Genomic DNA, 6,661 nt, shown 5'->3' with positions numbered 1-6,661 from the left:
TACATAGTCCAAGCGCCCGCTAGTTACCATACATAGTCCAAGTACCCGCTAGTTAACTTACATAGTTCAAGTGTCCGTAGGGAACATACATAGTCCAAGTGCCCGCTAGGGAACCTACGTAGTCCAAGTACCCGCTAGTTAACCTAGATTGTCCAAGTGCACGCTAGTTAACCTACATAGTCCAAGGGCCCGCTAGTTAACCTAGATAGTCCAAGTGCCCGCTAGTTAACCCACATAGTCCAAGTGCCCGCTAGGTAACCTAGACAGTTCAAGTGACCACTAGGTTACTTACATAGTCCAAGTGCCTGTTCGTTAACCTACATAGTCCAAGTGCCCGCTATTTAACCTAGATCGTCCAAGTGCACGCTAGTTAACCTAGATAGTCCACGTGCCCGCTAGTTAACCTAGATAGACCAAGTGCCCGCTAGGGAACCTACTACGTCTAAGTGCCCGCTAGGGAACCTATATAGTCCAAGTGCTATCTAGGTAACCTAGATAGTCCAAGGGCCCGCTAGATAACCTACATCGTCCAAGGGCCCGCAAGTTAACCTAGATAGTCCAAGTGCCCGCTAGTTAACCTATATAATCCAAGTGCCCGCTAGGTAACCTAGACAGTTCAAGTGACCACTAGGTTACTTACATAGTCCAAGTGCCTGTTCGTTAACCTACATAGTCCAAGTGCCCGCTAGTTAACCTAGATCGTCCAAGTGCACGCTAGTTAACCTACATAATCCAAGGGCCCACTAGTTAACCTACATAGTCCAAGGGCCCGCTAGTTAACCTACATCGTCCAAGGGTCTGCAAGTTAACCTAGATAGTCCTAGTGCCCGTTAGTTAACCTACATAGTCCAAGTGCCCGCTAGGTAACCTAGACAGTTCAAGTGACCACTAGGTTACTTACATAGTCCAAGTGCCTGTTCGTTAACCTACATAGTCCAAGTGCCCGCTAGGTAACCTATATAGTCCAAATGCCCGCTAGGGACCCTAATAGTCCAAGTGCCCGCTAGTTATGCTAGATAGTCCAAGTGCTCGCTAGTTAACCTTGATAGTCCACGTGCCCGCTAAATAACCTAGATAGACCAAGTGCCCGCTAGGGAACCTACCTAGTCCAAGTGCCCGCTAGGGAACCTATATAGTCCAAGTGCTATCTAGGTAACCTAGATAGTCCAAGGGCCCGCTAGATAACCTACATCATCCAAGGGCCTGCAAGTTAACCTAGATAGTCCAAGTGCCCGCTAGTTAACCTACATAGTCCAAGTGCCCGCTAGGTAACCTAGACAGTTCAAGTGACCACTAGGTTACTTACAAAGTCCAAGTGCCTGTTCGTTAACCTACATAGTCCAAGTGCCCGCTAGTTAACCTAGATCGTCCAAGTGCACGCTAGTTAGCCTACATAGTCCAAGGGCCCGCTAGTTAACCTACATAGTTCAAGGGCCCGCTAGTTAACCTACATCGTCCAAGGGCCTGCAAGTTAACCTAGATAGTCCGAGTGCCCGCTAGGTAACCTAGACAGTTCAAGCGACCACTAGGTTACTTACATAGTCCAAGTGCCTGTTCGTTAACCTACATAGTCCAAGTGCCCGCTAGGTAACCTATATAGTCCAAATGCCCGCTAGGGACCCTAATAGTCCAAGTGCCCGCTAGTTATCCTAGATAATCCAAGTGCTCGCTAGTTAACCTAGATACTCCAAGTGTCCGCTAGTTAACCTAGATAGACCAAGTGCCCGCTAGGGAACCTACCTAGTCCAAGTGCCCGATAGGGAACTTACATAGTCCAAGGCCTGCTAGGGAACCTACATCGTCCAAGTGCCTGTTAGTTAACCTAGATAGTACAAGTGCCCGCTAGGTAAAATAGATCGTCCAAGTGCACGCTAGTTAACCTACATAGTCCAAGGGCCCGCTAGTTAACCTACATAGTCCAAGGGCCCGCTAATTAACCTACATCATCCAAGGGTCTGCAAGTTAACCTAGATAGTCCAAGTGCCCGTTAGTTAACCTACATAGTCCAAGTGCCCGCTAGGTAACCTAGACAGTTCAAGTGACCACTAGGTTACTTACATAGTCCAAGTGACTGTTCGTTAACCTACATAGTCCAAGTGCCCGCTAGGTAACCTATATAGTCCAAATGCCCGCTAGGGACCCTAGTAGTCCAAGTGCCCGCTAGTTATCCTAGATAGTCCAAGTGCTCGCTAGTTAACCTTGATAGTCCACGTGCTCGCTAGTTAACCTAGATAGACCAAGTGCCCACTAGGGAACCTACCTAGTCCAAGTGCCCCTAGGGAACCTATATAGTCCAAGTGCTATCTAGGTAACCTAGATAGTCCAAGGGCCCGCTAGATAACCTACATCGTCCAAGGGCCCGCAAGTTAACCTAGATTGTCCAAGTGCCCGCTAGTTAACCTACATACTCCAAGTGCCCGCTAGGTAACCTAGACAGATCAAGTGACCACTAGGTTACTTACATAGTCCAAGTGCCTGTTCGTTAACCTACATAGTCCAAGTGCCCGCTAGTTAACCTAGATCGTCCAAGTGCACGCTAGTTAACCTACATAGTCCAAGGGCCCGCTAGTTAACCTACATAGTTCAAGGGCCCGCTAGTTAACCTACATCGTCCAAGGGCCTGCAAGTTAACCTAGATAGTCCGAGTGCCCGCTAGGTAACCTAGACAGTTCAAGCGACCACTAGGTTACTTACATAGTCCAAGTGCCTGTTCGTTAACCTACATAGTCCAAGTGCCCGCTAGGTAACCTATATTGTCCAAATGCCCGCTGGGGACACTAATAGTCCAAGTGCCCGCTAGTTATCCTAGATAATCCATGTGCTCGCTAGTTAACCTAGATACTCCAAGTGTCCTCTAGTTAACCTAGATAGACCTAGTGCCTGCTAGGGATCCTTCATAATCCAAGTGCCCGCAAGGTAACCTAGATAGTATAAGTGCCCGCTAGTTAACCTAGAAAGTCCTAGTGCCCGTTAGTTAACCTAGATATTCCAAGTGCCCACTAGGGGACGTACATAGTCCAAGTGCCCGCTAGGTAACCTAGATAGTCCAAGTGCCCGCAGGGATCCTTCATAATCCAAGTGCCTGCTAGGCAACCTAGATAGTCCAAGTTCCCACTAGGTAACCTAGATAGTCCAAGTGTCCGTAAACTAACCTAGATTGTCCAAGTCCCCGCTAGGCATCCTACATAGTCCAAGTGCCCGTTCGTTAACATAGATAGTCCAAGTGCCCGCTAGGGAAACTATATAGTCCAAGTGCTATCTAGGTAACCTAGATAGTCCAAGGGCCCGCTACTTGACCTACATAGACCAAGGGCTCGCTTGTTAACTTTGATAGTCCAAGTGCCCCTTAGTTAACCTAGATCGTTCAAGTGCCCGCTAGTTAACCTAAATCGTCCAAGTACTGGCTAGTTAACCTACATAGTCAAGGGCCCACTAGTTAACCTAGATTGTCCAAGTGTCCTCTAGTTAACCTACATAGTCCAAGTGCACGGTAGGTAACCTACATATTGTAAGTGTTGGCTAGGTAAACTACATAGTCCAAGTGCCCGCTAGGTAACATAGATAGTCCAAGTGCCCTCTAGGGAAGGTACATATTCCAAGTGCCCGCTAGGTAACCTAGAGGGTGCAAGTGCCCGCTAGTTAACCTACATAGTCCAAGTGCCTGCTAGGTAACCTAGACAGTCCAAGGGCCTGCTAGTTAACCTACATAGTCCAAGTGCCCGCTAGGTAACCTACATAGTGCAAGTGTCCGCTAGTTAACCTACATAGTCCAAGCACCCGCTAGTTAACATACATAGTCCAAGTGCCCGCTAGGTAACCTACATAGTCCAAGTGCCCGCTAGGTAACCTAGACAGTTCAAGTGACCACTAGGTTACTTACATAGTCCAAGTGCCTGTTCATTAACCTACATAGTCCAAGTGCCCGCTAGTTAACCTACATCGTCCAAGTGCACGCTAGTTAACCTACATAGTCCAAGGGCCCGCTAGTTAACCTACATAGTCCAAGGGCCCGCTAGTTAACCTACATCGTCCAAGGGTCTGCAAGTTAACATAGATAGTCCAAGTGCCGCTAGTTAACCTACATAGTTCAAGTGCCCCCTAGGTAACCTAGACAGTTCAAGTGACCACTAGGTTACTTACATAGTCCAAGTGCCTGTTCGTTAACCTTCATAGTCCAAGTGCCCGCTAGTTAACCTAGATCGTCCAAGTGCACGCTAGTTAACCTACATAGTCCAAGGGCCCGCTAGTTAAGCTACATAGTCCAAGGGCCCGCTAGTTAACCTACATCGTCCAAGGGCCTGCAAGTTAACCTAGATAGGCCGAGTGCCCGCTAGGTAACCTAGACAGTTCAAGCGACCACTAGGTTACTTACATAGTCCAAGTGCCTGTTCGTTAACCTACATAGTCCACGTGCCCGCTAGGTAACCTATATAGTCCAAATGCCCGCTAGGGACACTAATAGTCCAAGTGCCCGCTAGTTATCCTAGATAATCCAAGTGCTCGCTAGTTAACCTAGATACTCCAAGTGCCCGCTAGTTAACCTAGATAGACCAAGTGCCCGCAAGGGAACCTAACTAGTCCAAGTGCCCGATAGGGAACTTACATAGTCTAAGGCCTCCTAGGGAACCTACATAGTCCCAGTGCCTGTTAGTTCACCTAGATAGTACAAGTGCCCGCTAGGTAACCTAGATAGTCCGACAGCCCGCTAGATAACCTACATACTCCAAGAACCCACTAGGCAACATAGATATTTCAAGTGCCAGCAAGGTAACCTAGATAGTCCAAGTGCCCGCTAGGTAACCTACAAAGTCTATGTGCCCGCTAGGTTATCTATATAGTCCAAGTGCCCGTTAGGTAACCTTGATAGTCCAATTACCCGTTAGCTAACCTAGATAGTCCATGTGTCCGCTAGTTAACCTACATAGTCCAAGTGCCCGATAGGGAACCTAGATAATCCAAGTGCCCGCTAGTTCACCTAGATCGTCCAAGTGCCCGCTAGTTAACCTACATAGTCAATGGGCCCGCTAGTTAACCTACATAGTGCAAGAGCCCGCTAGTCAACCTAGATCGTGTAAGTGTCCACTAGCTAACCTACATAGTCCACGTGCCAGTTAGCTAGCCTAGATAGTTAAGGGCCCGCTAGTTGACCTTCATAGTCCAAGTGCCCGCTGGGTTACCTAGATAATCCAAGTGCCCGCTAGGGAACCTTCATAGTCTAAGGGCCTGCTAGGTAACCTAGATAGTCCAAGTGCCCGTTAGTTAACCTACATAGTCCAAGTGCCCACTAGAGGACATACTTAGTCAGTGTGCCCGTTAGCTAACCTAGATAGTCCAAGTGCCCGCTAGTTAACCTAGATAGTCCAAGTGCCCTCTAGTTAACCTAGACGTCCAAGTACCCACTAGTTAACCTACATAGTCCAAAGGCCCGCTAGTTAACCTACAGAGTCCAAGGTCCGCTAGTTAACCTAGATAGTCCATGTGCTCGCTAGTTAACCTACATAGCACAAGGGCCCACTAGTTGACCTAGATAGTCCTAGTGCCCGCTAGTTAACCTAGATAGTCCAAGTGCCCTCTAGTTAACCTAGATCGTCCAAGGGCCCACTAGTTAACCTACATAGTCCAAAGGCCCGCTAGTTAACCTACAGAGTCCAAGGTCCGCTAGTTAACCTACATAGTCCAAGTGCTCGCTAGTTAACCTACATAGTACAAGGGCCCACTAGTTGACCCAGATACTCCAAGTGCCCGCTAGTTAACCTAGATAGTCCAAGTGCCCGCTAGGTAACCTAAGTAGTCCAAATGCCCGATATGGATCCTACATAGTCCAAGTGCCCTCTAGGTAACCTACATTGTCCAAGTGCCCGTTCGTTTACCTAGATAGTCCAAGTGTCCGCTTGGTAACCTATACTGCCCAAGTGCCCGCCAGGTTACCTATATAGTCCAAGTGCCCGTTCTTAACCTAGATAGTCCAAGTGCCCGCTAGGAAACCTACATAGTCCAAGGGCCCGCTAGGTAACCTAGATAGTCCAAGTGCCCGCTAGATAACCTAGAGTCCAAGTGCTCGCTAGTTAACCTACATAGTCCAAGTGCCCGCTATGTAACCTAGATAGTAAAAATGCCCGTTAGGTAACCTAGATAGTCCAAGTGCCCGCTAGGTAACTTACATTGTCCAAGTTCCCGCTAGGTAACTTAGATAGTCCAAGAGCCCGTTCGTTAACCTAGAAGTCAAAGTGCCCGCTAGGTAACCTAGACAGTCCAAGTGCCCGCTAGGTTACCTGCATATTCCAAGTGCCCGTTCGTTAACCTAGATAGTCCAAGTGCCCACTAGGTAACCTACATAGTCCAAGTGCCCGCTAGGTAACCTATATAGTCCAAGTGCCCGCTAGGTAACCTAGATAGTCCAAGGTCCCGCTAGTTAACCTACATAGTGCAAGGGCTCACTTGTTCACTTTGATAGTCCAAGTGCCCGCTAGTTAACCTTGATAGTCCAAGTGCCCACTAGTTAACCTAGATTGTCCAAGTGCCCGCTAGTTAACCTACATAGTCCAAGGGCCCACTAGTTAACCTAGATAGTCCAAGTGTCCTCTAGTTAACCTACATAGTCTAAGTGCCTGCTAGTTAACCTATATACCAAGTGCCCGCTATGTAAGCTAGATATTCCAAG

This window comes from Tenrec ecaudatus (assembly GCF_050624435.1).
Source record: "Tenrec ecaudatus isolate mTenEca1 chromosome 2 unlocalized genomic scaffold, mTenEca1.hap1 SUPER_2_unloc_10, whole genome shotgun sequence".
Lineage (NCBI taxonomy): Eukaryota > Metazoa > Chordata > Mammalia > Afrosoricida > Tenrecidae > Tenrec > Tenrec ecaudatus.
This window is presented reverse-complemented; position numbering follows the sequence as displayed.